The sequence below is a fragment of the Monodelphis domestica genome, chromosome 1, assembly GCF_027887165.1.
Source record: "Monodelphis domestica isolate mMonDom1 chromosome 1, mMonDom1.pri, whole genome shotgun sequence".
NCBI classification, from domain to species: Eukaryota; Metazoa; Chordata; class Mammalia; order Didelphimorphia; family Didelphidae; genus Monodelphis; species Monodelphis domestica.
In genome coordinates, this window is record NC_077227.1 from 202,670,932 (window position 1) to 202,687,516 (window position 16,585).

General features: G+C 39.5%; 1 long non-coding RNA gene across 4 annotated transcripts in view; it reads left to right on the forward strand.

Annotated features, from left to right (window-relative positions):
- Positions 1 to 13,998, forward strand: part of LOC103105381 (uncharacterized) — a 59,867-nt gene extending 45,869 nt beyond the window's left edge. Inside the window, exon 5 of one of the 4 annotated variants that reach the window (XR_008914897.1) lies at positions 13,875 to 13,923. This is a non-coding gene — a long non-coding RNA (uncharacterized LOC103105381). Of the gene's footprint in view, positions 1 to 1,319; positions 6,445 to 13,874 lie in introns of those variants that run through there. The other 3 variants (XR_008914896.1, XR_008914898.1, XR_008914895.1) reach the window with 3 other exon arrangements.
- Positions 13,999 to 16,585: the final 2,587 nt, after the last annotated feature.

A 16,585-nucleotide genomic window follows, 5' to 3' on the forward strand; every position in this document is an offset into this window, starting at 1 on the left:
TCTCTGGGGAGGGAAGGAGGATTAGGTTCACAATTTAGCTTAGTTCCTACTTAGCATTAATCTCACTCAGTTCCAAAACTGAACAACTCCCCCACCCCTAGTCTGTGTCCCCAGATCCTGAGATTCTCAGGGCTTCTCTTCTGGGCTGTTTGCAACATCTTGTCTAGAATTCTGGGCTCTAAGGTCTCCATGGCTGGAGATCCTCTATCAGAGATTCTACTTCTTGAATCTCAAAAGGATAAACTAAACAAGATCAAAAGTCCAAGACTATTTCTTGGGTCCAAAGGATCTAAGAGGAGGGGAAGGTGGTCCTTAGACCCTTTTCCACATATTACATGGTGCCTATGCTGAATGAATGAATCCTTCACCCCCTGGATACTAATAGAAAGCTAGGTGTTTCAGGGTATTGAAACCCAGACCTAGAGAAGAGAAGTTCTAGGTTCAAATCTGCCCCCAGATACTTCCTAGCTCTGTGACCCTGGACAAGTCACTTAACCCCAAATGCCTACCCCTTACTGCTTTTCTGCCTTAGAATGAATACATAGGAACTGATTCTAAGATATAAGATAAGGGTGGTTATTTGTTTGTTTGTTTAAGAAGAAACAACAAGAACAAGGAGAAGGAAGAAGTGAAGGAGAAGATGGAGGAGAAGGAGAAGGAGGAAGAGGAGGAGAAAAAGGAGGAAGAGGCTTTGGTTTGAGATGAGGAGCTAGGATTTCAAGACCTTGGGGGTTTAAGAGTTCTAAAAGATGATGAGGTCTAAAGGGTCCTGCTCCATTGTGATAGCTAAAGTGGAACAAAGATAAAAGCTATTGGATTTTATAAGGTTGAGGTTAGCAGCCTGCTCTTGAAGTTTAGATCATGGAGGATGGATTTACTTACTGTCTCCTGAGAATTATTCCTAGGCAGGACTTATATGAAGTAATAGAGAAAAGAAAGTAGACTCAAAATACACTCAATAGAATCTATTATGTCACTGATGGGAAGTTCCATTCAATAACATCAATTTCTTTCCTTTCTTTGTCACCTTTTCTTTAAAAAAAAAAAACAAACCCTTACCTTCTGTCTTAGAGTTAATACTAAGTGTTGGTTCTAAGATAGAAGAGCAGTAAGAGCTAGATGGTGGGGGTTAAGTGACTTGACCAGGGTCACACAGTTAGGAAGTGTCTGAGACCAGATTAAAACCCAGGACTTCTCATCTCCTGACCTGGCTCTCTATCCACTGAGTTGCACCCTAATCACATCAGTTTCATCTTATTCATGCCCACCTATCCCATGTGACTCTTGTTCATGGTCTCTCATACATTCACTATCTGTAGGACACTCAAGCTATTGGAAGCCTTGCTCAAATTCTCCTGATGTCAGGAGGGTACTAGTGAAGCACTCCAGCCATCTAATTGTCACCTCAGGTAACCAGCCTATCTTCTCTTCCTAGCAATCATTTTCTCCATGAAATATTTACTCTAATTCTTCTAAATTCCTCATTACAGTATTTATATGTTGTAGCCCACTCACATTGACCATGTATTTCTCCATGACCTTAGTATGAGAAGCATTTTTAATTCTTCAGAAGCCATAACATTCTGGTTGCCATGGAGCAAAGCTGGCATACTGGTCTTTGAAAAGATAAATATTTTTTCCATGGAAAATTTGAAATCATTAAAAGAACTTAGCAATTTTTAAAGGAAATCTAGCCCATTCTCCTTCTCTGATTCAATTCTGGTCCAACTAGTTGTCCATCTGCAATGGATATTCATATTGATGGACAAATTCTATGGGTTGTCCATCTAAATGAAATAAACATTCTTTATCCACTTAGAGAAAGATCATTTTAACATGCATTTTTTACAATAATCTTTGGGAAAGCATACTATCTTTTCCAAAAGTCTATTACAGTTTTATTTGGGGTGTTTGGTTTTGTATGAGCATGCTCTTACAACAATGACCAATATGGAAATGTGTTTTTCATGATAATACATGAAAGGCCCAGATCAAATTGCTTACCATCTCAGAGAGAAGGGATGGAAGAAAGGGAAGAAGGGAGATGGCTTGGATATTATAATTTTGAAAAATGTGTGTTGAAAATTATTATTACATATAATTAGGAAAATAAAATATCTTTGAATTAAAAAAAAACCTTTGCAAATCTTTCCTATTTTTTTAATTATTTGTTGCCCTCTTTCTAATTTCCACCTTTAAATGCGGTGGAGATGAATTTGCTTGGTTGGATCTCTTGAAAATTTTTATTTAAATTAGTCTTATCCCTCCCTACCGCTTATGTCTGCTTTATGAGATGGAACCACCCATAATCATCCATTGAATTTCTTTATAATGTTTGACAAATGTGATTATATTCTAAATTGGCTTTGCCCTTGACTTCCATCTTGTTGTGGAAATGGGTTTTCTGCAATTAAACTTTTGTCTATATTGTTATAATCTGTTTATATTTTTACCATTTTTATTACTAATTAATTGCTTATTTGTTTTTTAATCCTTACTTTCTGTCTTGGAATCAATATTAAATATCACTTCCAAGACAGAAGAGAGGTAAGGGCTACAACAGTTGGAATTAAATGACTTGCCAAGGGTCACATAGCTAAGAAGTACCTGAAGCCAGATTTGAACACAAGAGGACTTGGAGTTTTAAACTCCATTACTTATAGCTTAAAAAGATTTTGATTTGTAGCCACCTAATTTCCCCAATCAACATTTTTAAACTATAAATAACGGAGTTTACCATTTCATTTGTGATATTTGTGAATTATTTTTCTTGTGTAGTTGAATGTTTTTTTGTGAATGGTTACTATGTTTAAAAAGAGGGAGAAAGAGAAGAGAAATGGTCTTTCACCCAGACACTCCCTTTGTACAACACCCAGTCTGGGGATACCTTTGCCCCTTAGGCCTCCTGGCACAACCTCCTTTTCCCTATGTCCTATTGAGAGACTCATGTAAAGATTGAACTCTACAAGGGAAATGGCAGAGATACCTCACAAATACTAGTCCCCAAAAGTAGGTTTAGATCAACATCTCACACCCTATACTAAGATAAATTCAAAATGGGTAGATGACAAATATAAGGAGTGAAATCACAAATGAATTAGAACACAGAATAGTATACCTGTCAGATCTATGAGAAAGGAAGGAATTCGAGACCAAGAAAGAGATAGAGAACATTACAAGATGTAAAATGAATAATTTTTATTATATTAAATTTAAAAGATTTTGTACAAACAAAATCAATGCAATCAGAAGGGAAGCAACAAAGTGGGGGGAAATTTTATAACAAAATTCTCTGACAAAGGTCTAATTTCCCAAATATATAAGGAACTAAGTCAAATTAACAATAAATCAAGCCATTCCCCAATTGGCAAATGGTCAAGGGATATTAATAAGTAGTTTTCAGATGAAGAAATCAAAACTATCAATAATCACATGAAAAAGTGTTCTAAAACCCTCCTAATTAGAGACATGCAAATCAAAACAACTCTGAGGTACCACCTCACACCTAGCAGATTGGCCAATATGACAGTAAAGGAAAATAATAAATGTTGGAGGGGATGTGGCAAAATTGGGACACTGATGCATTGCTGGTAGAGTTGTGAACTGATTCAACCATTCTATAAGGCAATTCAGAATTGTGCCCAAAGGGCTTTAAAAGATTGCATGTCCTTTGATCCAGCCATACCACTGCTAGGTTTGTACCTCCCAAAGAGATTTTTTTTTAATGTTTATACAAAAATATTTATAGCAGTGTTTTTTGTGTTGGCAAAAAAATTAGAAAATGAGGGGGTGTCCCTAAACTGGGGAATGGTGGTATATGTTGGAATACTATTGTGCTATAAGGAATGATGAATTGCTTGATTTCTATATGAACTAGAAAGACCTCCATGAACTGATGATGAGCAGAAATGAGCAGAAGCAGAAGAACATTGAACACAGAAACTGAAACATTGTGGGATGATCAAATGTAATAATAGATTCTGCTACTAATAGCAATGCAATGATCAAGAATGATCCTGTGGAACCTATGAAAAAATGTTGTCCACATCTAGAGAAAGAACTGAGGGAGCAGAAATGCAGAAGGAAAACATATGATTTATCACTTGGTTATATGGGTATATGACTCGGGGTTGTGGTTTTAAAAGGTTATTCTATTACAGATATGAATAATATGGAAATAGGTTTTGAGTAAAAAGACATGGAGTTGCTTGTCAGCTCCTGGAGGGGGGAGGGAAGAGGAAAAGGAAAGAAAATTAATCATGTAACCACAGAAAAATATTCTTTCAAAAATTAAATAATGTGAAAAAAAAAACAAATAGTAGTCCCCTCTACAAAGAAACACAGAACCCTAGAATTGGAAGGAGCCATCTAATTTAACCTGCTTTAATTTAATTTAATTTAATTTAACTTGATTAATTTAATCAGAATGGAAACACCCACTTTAATATCCCATCAGTTGACCAACAGTCTCTGCTCAAAAACCTCCAAAGGGGCAATTTGGAATTATGCCCAAAGGGCTATAAAACAGTGCATACTCTTTGATCCAGGGACACCATTACTAAGTCTATATCCCAAAGAGATTTTTTTTAATGAGAAAGAACCTGTCTGTATAAAATATTTATAGCTACTCTTTAAGTGGTGACAAAGAATTGGAAACTAAAGGGATGCCCATCAATCCGGGATGGGTGAACAAATAGTGGCATATGATAGTGATGGAATTCTATTGTGCAGTAAGGAATGACAAACAGGATGATTTCAGAAAGAACTGGATAGACCTTCATGAACTGATGCAGAGTGAAACAGCAGAACCAGGAGAATATTATACAAAACAATTGCAATATTGTGGAACAATGAAATATGATAGACTTTGCTAATCTCAGCAATACAATGATCCAGGACAATGTTAAAGAATGCTATCCATCTCCAGAGAAAAAACTGGTAGAGTAAGGATGCAGATGAAGCACATGATTTTTCACTCATTTATTTGGGTTTATGTTTTGGGGTTTTGGTTTTATAAAATTATTTACTTACAAAAATGAATAATATGGAAATAGGTTTTGCATGATAATGCATGTATGACTCTGATTCAAAGTTTGCTTGCCAGTTTAGGGAGGGGAAGGGAAGAAGGGAAGAAGACCATTTGTATCATATAACTTCAGAAAACTCATGTGGAAATGTGCTATTAAAATCAAAGACCTCCAGTAATGCAGTACTCTACCATTTGAGACAGACCATTCCATATAGGAAAGGGAGCTAAGTGGGAAGAACAGTGGATAGAGAGCTAGGCCTGGAGTGAGGAAGACATGAATTCAAATCTGGCCTTAGATATTTGTGTGTGTGACCCTGGGCAAGTCAATTAATCCTGTTTATCTTAGTTTCTTCATCTGTAAAATGAGTTGGAGAAGAAAATGGCAAACCGTTCTATTGCCTCTGCCAAGAAAACTTCAAATGGGGTCACAAAGAGACAGACCTAACTGAAAAGACTGAAGAACAACAATAATTACATTTTGAGGAAGTTTTTTTTTTCCTTACACAGAAATAACTATCTGTCTATGCAACTTCTTCCCATGGTTCTTAGTTCTGCTCTGTGGGGCCCAAGAGAATAGGTTTTAGGCTTCTTTCACATATAGCTTTCAGATACTCAAAAGATAGCTATCATGTTTCCAATTAAAACTTTTCTTCCCTAGATCCAGAGTCACCTAGCTGCCCCTGTTAATTTATTATTATTTTTAAATCCATACCTTCCACATTAGAATCAATGTGTATTGATAAAGGCTATACAATGGGGGTTAAGTGACTTGCCCAGGGTCACACAGCTAGGAAGCGTTTGAGGCCAAATTTGAATCCAGGACCTCTTGTCTCCAGGCTGGTGCTTTATCTCCTGAGCACCTAGCTGATTCCTGTTAATTCATTTTTTAATAAACTCAAGCTTGTGAATAGGAATAGACATAGAGATGCAAGGGACTTCATAGGCCATCTAATCTGACCCCCTCGTTTTACAGATGAGGAAACTGAGGCCCAATGGGGTTAAGCAATTTTCTCAAGATATCACTAGTGGACAATGGTAGAGCTAAGATTCAAAACCAGATCTTCTGATTACAAATCCAGCAGTCTTTTTACTTTATGCATTGCTTTAGTGTCATTTAATTCTGGCTGCTTTTTAGTTGGCATAGAATTGGCACCAGGTTAGAAATATCTTTAGTTATTTCACAGAATGCTATCTATTATAGTCTGCCAAACCACAAAACATGCCTGGAATATCATGTTCAGTTTTAAGTGCTGTATTTTTTTAAAAAGACTGACAAATTGGAATAGGGTTTGTTATTTTCTTTCCAGAGAAAGGAAGGCCAAATTAGTGAGAGGAGTAGAAGCTTGGATGCCACACAAAAATCAGGAGGGAGAGAGAGGGAGGAGGGAGGGAGGGAGAGAATAAAGGAGGGAGGGAAGGAAGGAAGGAAGGAAGGAAGGAAGGAAGGAAGGAAGGAAGGAAGGAAGGCAGGAAGGAAGGAAGGAAGGCAGGCAGGAAAGAAGGAAGGAAGGGAGGGAGAGGAGGGAGGGAGGGAGGGAGGGAGAGGAGGGAGGGAGAAAGGAAGGAAGGAAGGAAGGAAGGAAGGAAGGAAGGAAGGAAGGAAGGAAGGAAGGAAGGAAGGAAGGAAGGAAGGAAGGAAGGAAGGAAGGAAGGAAGGAAGGAAGGAAGGAAGGAAGGAAGGAAGGAAGGAAAGGAGGGAGGAAGGAAGGAAGGAAGGAAGGAAGGAAGGAAGGAAGGAAGGAAGGAAGGAAGGAAGGAAGGAAGGAAGGAAGGGAGGGAGGGAAGGAGGGAGAGGAGGGAGAGAAGGGAGGGAGAAAGGAAGGAAGGAAAGAAGGGAGGGAGGGAGGAAGGAAGGAAGGAAGGAAGGAAGGAAGGAAGGAAGGAAGGAAGGAAGGGAGGAAGGAAGGAAGGAAGGAAGGAAGGAAGGAAGGAAGGAAGGAAGGAAGGAAGGAAGGAAGGAAGGAAGGAAGGAAGGAAGGAAGGAAGGAAGGAAGGAAGGAAAGGAGGAAGGAAGGAAGGAAGGAAGGAAGGAAGGAAGGAAGGAAGGAAGGAAGGAAGGAAGGAAGGAAAGAAGGAAGGAAGGAAGGAAGGAAGGAAGGAAGGAAGGAAGGAAGGAAGGAAGGAAGGAAGGAAGGAAGGAAGGAAGGAAGGAAGGAAGGAAGGAAGGAAGGAAGGAAAGAAGGGAGGGAGGGAGGAAGGAAGGAAGGAAGGAAGGAAGGAAGGAAGGGAGGAAGGAAGGAAGGAAGGAAGGAAGGAAGGAAGGAAGGAAGGAAGGAAGGAAGGAAGGAAGGAAGGAAGGAAGGAAGGAAGGAAGGAAGGGAGGAAGGAAGGAAGGAAGGAAGGAAGGAAGGAAGGAAGGAAGGAAGGAAGGAAGGAAGGAAAGAAAGACCTTCATGGTACTGAAATAGACCTGCACTGGCTCTCCCAGGAAGAATCTAGTCCTCTTGTTTATTCTAGCCCCACCTTATCTAAACTCAGTACAAAGCCACCCTGCCTTGGCAGCTGTTTTCAGCAGAGGAAAGGATGAACAAACCCTTTCCCTCCCTGTCTTGAGTCACTCCTGCCACCACACCCTTCTATCTTTTGGTCCTTTTGGACCCCGTGGAACATTCCACTGCCAGCCCCTCCTCACTCAGTATAAATAGCTGAAGTTTACTGAGGACACACTATCATCCTTTCAAACTACATCACATCTCCCCTCAGGTAAGGAAGTAGTGGTTGGATGAAGTTCCCTATTTTGCTTGAATCAGGGAGAGTGGGAGTATATTGGCATATATAGCTGTGTGTATCTCCTCCCAGGAAGGCTCCTGCAAAAAAAGGCAGCAGGGTTATAGGAAGTTGAGAGTTGGATGGGTGAGTGGAGAGGAAGAATCGAGTTGAGTCTCTTACAAGTATTTGTTTCTAGGCCCAGGAGATCTTAGTGTGGTAAAGGAGTAGGTCAGAGGAGCAGAGTTTAGAGCTAAAAAGGATTTCAGAGGCTGCCTAATTCAACATCCTCAACAGATGAGGAAATTTCTCATTGCAAAGAAGTCAAGAAAGATTGAGAAAAGGCCATTAGGTTTCTTAATTAAGAGATCACTGGTAACTCTGGGAAGAGCTACAGTATTTTCATTTGAATCCAGGTTGTAAGGTTGCAGAGGTTTTTAAATGGTGTGGGAGCAGAGGAAGCAGAGGTACCCATTGGGAGACAGCTCTCTGAAGGAGTTTAGCAGAGGAGGGGGAGAGATATAGGAAGATAATTAATGGGGATAGTAAGATCAAATGAGGTTTTTTTTAAAATTTGGCTGAGACAGACATATTTGTAGGCAGTAGAGAAGCAGCCATTAGATAAGGAGAAATTGAATATTAGTGAAAGAGTGGTGTTGATAGAGGCGACAATCTGCTAGAGAAAAATGGGATTGAATAGAATCAAGGATATAAACTGAAGCATTCGGCAAAAAAAAAGTCATTTTGTATGAGGTGAGAAGTGGGTTAAGGAGGAGGTAGTAGGGGAAGACATCTGAGTGATGTGAAGTGAGATGAAATGGAGAAGAAAAAAAGTTCTTATTAAATAACTTCACATTTTTTGTTGAAGTATGAGGAAGATAGGGTGGAGAGAAGTGATGCCATGAAAGACTTGAGGAGGAATGAAAAAATTTGGAAGAGCCACTGCAATGTACTAGATTTTGTTTTTTAATTGTTTCATGTCTTACTCTTCATCACCCTATTTGGGGTTTTCTTGGCAAGGATCCTGGAATGGTTTGCCATTTCTTTTTCCAGCACATTTTACAGATGAGGAAACTGAGGCAAACAGAGTCACACAGCTAGTAAGTGTTTGAGACCAAATTTGAACTCAGGTCTTCCTAACTCCAGACACTATCCACTGGGCTACCTAGTGGCCCCATGGCGAGTGAGATAGGGAGATATAAAAGGCCTGTCTCACTGCAGTGAGCATCCAGTTGAGTGTGTGTATATATATATATATATATATATACACACACACACACATATATCAATATACACAAATATGTATATTTGTAGTGGAGCCAGTCAGCAGGGCTTCATGTACCCTGTTAAAAACATCCCCTCAAAGATTCCTAATGACTTCTAATCCTTGTTATTCCAATACTCATCCTCTTTGATATCTCTGACTCTGTTGATCAGTCCTTCCTTCTGAATACTCTCTTGCTTTAGCTTCAGAGACATCACATTCTTCTGGTTCCCTTTTTAGTGGTTTGGTTGTTTCAGTAGTGCTTGACTCTTTGTGATGCCATTTGGAGTTTCCTTGGTACTAGAATGTTTCGCCATTTCTTTCTCCAGTCCATTTTACAGATGAGGAACCTGGTTCTTTACTGAATCTCCATCTATTCCCATTCTACTTCTTTTGCAAGCTGCTCATCCCTTTTCTGACCCTTTAAGGATCCATCTTTGGCCTTTTTCTCTCTCTAGACTATTTCACTGGGCAATTAGCCCTACTGATTTTCACATTCAGCCATCAGTTCTAAGTAGATAACTCTCAAATCTGTATTTCTTTTGAATTCCAGACCCAGATCTCCAATTGCCTACTGGACCCCACAGCATCTCAAACTCAGCATGACCATTCTCAAGCTTGTACTTTCCCTCTATATTTGCTGCTCCTTCAGACTTCACTATTTCTGGCTATGACACCACCTTTGATCCAGTCTTCCAAGTTCAGAACCTCAGGGTTAACATTGATTCTACCTTCTCCCTCATTGTACTTTTTTAAACCCTTACCTTCTCTCTGAGAATAGATACTAAGTATTGGTTCCAAAGAAGAAAAGCAGTAAGGGCTAGGCAATGGGGTTAAGTGACTTGCCCAGGCTCATACAGCTAGGAAGTGTCTGAGGCCAGATTTGAATCCAGGGCCTTGTATCTCCAGGTCTGGCTCCCTATCCACTGGGCCACCTAACTGCCCCAACCAAATACTCTTGTTTGTAGTTCTCTACAATATTTCTTGAATTCATTCCAACCTTTCTGTTTTTACTGACAATACTTTAGTATAATCCCTTATTGCTACGCACTTTAACTATTCCATTAGCTTCCTCATGGGTCTTTCCATTCCCTAATCCTACTTTAGATTTGGAGTCAGGAAGAAATGAGTTCAAATTCTGCCTGAGACACCAATTACATATGTGATCCTGGGCAAATTACTTAACTTCTATGTATCTCGGTTTTCTTGTCTGTAAAAATAAGGGGATTAGACTCATCTCTGAGAACCCTTCTAGCTGTAAGTTTATGATCCAACTACTTATCAATATCATTTCTCTGCTCAATAAACTTTCATCTGTTGAATTCCTTCTTATTCTTTATTTATTTTAAACTCATACTTTATGTCTTGGAATAGATACTATGTATGGGTTCCAAGACAAAAGAGCAGGAAAGATTCTGGAGGACAATTTGGAACTATAAGCAAATGGCTTTAAAAGAATGCCTGCCCTTTGATCCAATCATACCACTGTTGGGTTTGTACCCCAAAGAGATAATAAGGAAAAATACACGTACAAGAGTATTCATAGCAGCGCTCTTTGTGGTGGCAAAAAATTGGAAAATGAGGGGATGCCCTTCAATTGGGGAATGGCTGAACAAAGTGTGGTATATGTTGGTGATGGGATACTATTGTGCTAAAAGGAATAATAAAGTGGAGGAATTCCATGGGAACTGGAACAACCTCCAGGAATTGGTGCAGAGTGAGAGGAGCAGAACCAGGAAAACACTGTACACAGAGACTGATACACTGTGACACAACTGAATGTAATAGACTTTTCAATAGTAGAAATACAATGATCCAGGACAATCCAGAGAAACTTAAGAGAAAAATGCTATCCACATCCAAAGAAAGAACTGTAGGAGTAGAAACACAGAAGAAAAACATGATTGATCATCACATGGTTCAATGGGGATATGATTGAGATATTGATTTTAAAAAGATCACTCTGTTGCAAATATGAATAATATGGAAATAGGTTTTGAACAACAATGCATGTATAACCCAGTGGAATTGCTTGTCAGCTCCAGGAAGGGCGGAGGGGAGAGGGGTGGGAAAAATTATGAATCATGTAACCATGAAAAAATAGACTAAATAAATAAATTTAAAAGAGCAGGAAAGGATAGGCAATTGGAATTAAGTGATTTGCCCAAGGTCACACACCTAAAAACTGTCTGAGGTTAGATTTGAACCCAAGATCTACCATCTCCAGGATGGCTTCTCTCTCCACTGAGCCACCTTACTGTCTCCTTTACTTTAAAGCCAAATCAAATGCTACCTCTTCCATGAAACCTTCTTTAATACCCTAATTGGTAATGAAGTAACATTTTTAACCTTCCTTATGCATTTGTCATATGTTTACATTATAGTTTCTGTATATGTGGTATCCCATCTAATCCACTTATCATGTATTATTTTTGCCTTATAGCATACATATATGTCTTACTCTCCCACTGAGAAAGCCTCATAAATCTGTTTAACTACAAATTATATCATCTCTCGCATCTAGAACACTATTTTCACCTATTAATCACTTAATGTTTGTTGAATTGAATTGAAATATGCCGTCCAACCCCCACCTCACACACCACAGAATGATGGCTCTGGAACAGTGGTTTTCAACCATTCTAATGCCATGACCCCGCAATACAGTTCCTCATGTTGCAGTGACCCCAAACCAAAAAATTATTTTGGTGGCTACTTCAAAACTGTAATTTTGCTACAGTTATGATTTGGAATGTAAATACCTGACATGCATTATGTATTCTCATTGCTACAAATTGAGAGGTCCCTGGGAAAGACTGGGCTTATTATAAGGCAATGATTATGAGAAGAGGGCAATCTGTTCCTAATACAAACCCAAAGGCATATAAGACTAGCCTGGACAGTTCCAAGCCCTCCAGTGTCAGTACAAAATGAGGGGCAGATTCTGAATTTGCAAATACTTCTGCTTCAGTCTCCTAGAAGCCCTTAGTTTCTTAATCTTAAAATCATATTGCTTAAAGAGAAGGAAAAGGATAAACAGCTTAAGGAGCAAAAAGGCCTGGGGGCTTTTCATTTTCCTTGCCAGGAAGATCTTAGAAAAGCTAAGATTATTCATACCCCTTGGATCCTCTTACCATTATGCCACCCTACTCCTGGATGGGAAACAGCTGTCCTTCCTTTGAACTTTAAGCTTCCAATCAACCCATATGCTTCTCTGGGTCTGCAGGTGCTCAGTCACTATTTCTTGACTTTATCTGGTACTTGCATGACTTTTTTGGTATGTTCTCATGAGTTCCTAAATTGATTAGTATAGCAACCCCCCACGGGAGTCCTATAACATTTATCTGTGGGTAATAACCTGAGATGGAGAGATGGGAGAATAAAAATGGCTCAAAGGCAGAAGTAGAAACACATGGGGAGAAACGGGAACTCCAAGGAAGTAAGAGGAACAAGAGAATAGGTGGGGAGTATCAACCCCTTGATACTCTATAGACAAGAGAGTCTGCTTTGGGGGTGACAGTGTTGCTAGAAAAGGTGAGGAGTCTTAATTCCTTGGAGCATCCTATAGCAATAGGAAGCACTGGGGCACACATGGCTATGAAAGAGATATAGTGAAGCAAGAGGGAAAGAGGAGAGGAGGGGAAGAGAGAGTAAGAGTGAAAGTGAGAGAACTAGTAGGAGTGAACTAGTAAAGGGCTAGAAAGAGAGAGTTTCGTGCTAGTTCCCCAGTATTTATTAAAGGTTTTTAGGAATGTGGATCAACGAATACATAACATGACATAGGTTTTAACACTGGTTGAATTGACAATGATGAGATCAAAGAGGTGGGGATTAATCCAACCCCGGCTTTGCAATTGAGTGTAGTCAGTGCAGCAGAGGCATGGCTGTTAACCATGCTTTGCAAATGAAAGTACTCGGAACAGAGCAGAGGGTCCTAATCTAACTGTGCTTTGCAAATGAGTGTAGTCCGAGGGGCCCTGGGACAGCATGGCCCCCATGAATTTGCCCGTCCTTTGCTAGTGATTCAGCCTATCCCTTTCCATACAATGACCATCAAGAGGTCTGACCATGTGTCTGGTAATACAATATTAATACATAAGTCATACTTCCCAGATGCCAACATACCTGGTATGCTACAATTAGATTTAGGAGAGATTTCTGAGATTATTTAACCCAATCTTCTCATTTTATAGAGTACAAAATTAAGGTCCAGAAAGGTTAAGAGATATTCCTAAAGTATCATAAAGAGGAAGTGGTATCTGGAACCTCCAAGTAGATCGCCAAAATCCACGTTTCTCAACTGGCTGCAAGATTGGCAGTGCCAAACTCAGCTCTAGTCTGAGGCCTGAGGAGAAAGCTGGAACTTTGACTTGGGATAAAGCTCTCTCTATGATACTTCCCATTTCTTTCCCTTATGGTCCCTCCAAAGACTGCAAAGACTAAAAGCTTGATTATGGCTGGCATTTTCCCAGCAAGGGTCCCCACATATAGACAGAACTCCAACCTATGGAATGTCTTTTTTTAAATTTCCATCTAAGAATATATACCATATGTTGATTCCAAAACAGGAGAGTAGTGAGGGCTAGGCAATAGGGATTAAGTGTCACGCAGCTAGGAAGCGTCTGAGATCAGATCTGAACCCAGGACTTCTCATCTGTTGGCCCAGCTAGCTACTGGCTGAACCACCTAGCTGTCCCCTAATGGAATGTCTTTTGAAACTCCCAACAAGTGAAGACCACATATGTGTGTTTTTATCTGCTTGGTCCCTAGAATGGATGGGAAGTGAAGTTGTAGGGAGGAGAGGAGTATAAGGGTATTTCCTCCTCCTCTTTTAAGTAGTAGCCATAGTAACTAACACTACTCTCTGAATTTCAGGTGTCACCAGAAGCATTCCCTGTGTGTTGCCCAGAAAGGATGAATCCAGGTAGGAGACCAATGTGGTTGACTGTGGAATGAAGTGGAGGATGAAGTTGAAGGGTCGATTGAGCTGGGGATTGGGGGATGAAAGAGAGAATAATGAGCAAATGTGCCATATTACTTAGCAACCACATTTCTACTACTATGGAAAAGGCAAGATTGTAGAGCCTTAAAGGGAACAGGAAGACAGCAATTGCTGCTGATATTATGGATGAAGGCACCAGATTCTTTTCATTTAGGGACTACCTGAAGATAGCATATCAAAGCAGAGGAAATCCTAGCCTCTGGACGGGTATTCTTAAACAGACTCTTATATCTTGATTGTAGGGATTTGCCTGGCGCTTTTCTGGCTTTGCCTTCCCTTTTGTTGAGTGTATTCTTGGGGAAGTCTTCTGTACTAGACTGCTCTAAGATGCCTGGTGTCAGGGGCAGAGTATACAGAGAGTCTGGGACTAAGGTCAGTGTAGCCTTTAACAATACCTGACCTCTTCATGTTTTCTCGAGTGCTCCTCCTTTTTTTTTTAACCCTTACCTTCATTTCTAAGACAGAAGAGTGGCAAAGGTTAGGCAATCAGTTAAGTGACTTGCCCTGAGTCCTAGACAGCTAGGAAACGTCTAAGGTCACATTTGAACCCAGAACGACCAGACTCCAAGCCTGGTGCTCTATGCACTATGCTACCTACCAGTCCTACTATCTATATAACTGAAATATTGCAAAAGGAGTAATTAGTGGGGGAAAAAAATTGGAGATACCTGGTTTAGTGTCTTACTGGACTAACAGCCTCTGGGTAGTTAAATGAGTCTTATATTTCCATAAGCTAAGCTATTTAGGAGCTTTGTGAGTAAAATAGCCCTCTTTTTATTTTGGATAGAAATGATCTTATATTACTGTATGTGTATTAAGAGCCAATAATAAGCATAGTTAACATTTACACAGCTGCTTTCAGATTTGCAAAGCTATGACTTGGCATCCTCTTTTGATTCTTACAATAACCTGGTGGTACTATTATTGTGCCCACTTTAAAACTGAGGCTGAGGGAGATGAAGTGACTTTCCCAGGGTCACACTGCTAGTGCTGGAATCCCTGAACCTTCTTAAATTGGCCTTTTTATATAATGTTATTGGAAATTTCTTTGTCGATCCAAACCCAGGTTCTCCTGGCTGCAAGTCAGTTATTTCTAATCATTACGCCACACTGCTTCAGTTTTATGTTTCTGAGTTGTACAGTGGACTTTTGGAAAGGTGAGGGGAAAAACAATTTGTTCCCTGGTCAGTCTCTCCAGCTCTTTGAATGGACCAAAAGTTAAGACCTATAGGACACTGAAGGAGACAGGGAAGTGAGAAAACACTGAGGCAAGAAATGGGGACTTGTTCTGAGTGCTGTGACAGCTTTTAGAGCTTAAAAAAAGATACAACCATTTATTAGAGCCACGTGGACTGGACCCCAGTACAACATGTTAACTAGGGATGAGAGAACTGGAGCTTGCCTAAGGGAAGAATACACCCTACCTCTACCTAGGAAGTATTTACCAATGCAAGCAACATTTATGAAGTACCCACTATTTGCAAGGCACCCATGCTAGTGCTAGGAATGCAAAAACAAAAACAAAAACAAAACAGGAAAGATAGATTGAGAGAGTGAAAAGGATCCTAGAGGTCAGGTCAGATAGGATAAAACTGAGAAATATCTCTAGATCTTTGTAATTCAAGCATTATTTTGCACCAATTATTTTTCTAATTTCCTAGTAAAGTCTTTTCATTTTGATATTATCTCTGTAGAAGTACAGTTTGTCAAAAAGGATCCAAAGAATTATGAGAACCATTCATCTCTCCCTGGGGGTCAAGTTTAGTTTGCTGGCAGTGAAACAGAGAAGCAATGAACCCTTTGGGGAACAGGCTTTGGGACTGGGATTTGAACTTTTGGCCTTCTAAGGGCATTTCCTAACAGCCCTAATGCAAGGGAGGGTTAGTCTGACTGAGCTCCTACTGGGTTGGTAAATGATAAGGGAAGATCAGTATGAACACCTACATGGGGTGGTTAGTCTCTAAAGCCATGTTGGCAAACCTATGATACATATGCTAGAGGGGGCTGCTCCCCTCCCTCTCTCCTTCTCCACCTGCCTGAGCACACTTTTCTTATGCCTCTCATCCGCCCTTCTGCCCAGAAACCCAATCCCTCTCCTGTCTGGGGTAAGGGGTCTGCTCACAGGCAGCATGAGAGTGCAGTTTGGGCACTTGGTCTCTAAAAGGTTCACCATCACTGTCCAAAAGGATGGGCAGTTACCTCTCACTTATATAGGATTATCAAAATAATATATAAATATGCTATAATTATAGAAAATATACATTATATATCCTATAAATTAAATAAAATAAATTATATATTATAGAAATTATATATAAATATATATTATTTATTATGCAAGTGATATATAAAATATATTATTCTGTGTTGTATAAAATATTATATATTATACAAACAATATAAAAATATACTATATGTTATATAAAATATATTGTGTATTATATAATAATGCTATATATTATATAAAACATGTTTTATACATTATATAAAAATAATGTTTCCTCTTTCCCTTCCTCATCTCTAGGTCCAAAGGTAAGAAATCTCCCTACTCTCTGCCTAAGGCTTCTTCCTTTGCCCTGCCATT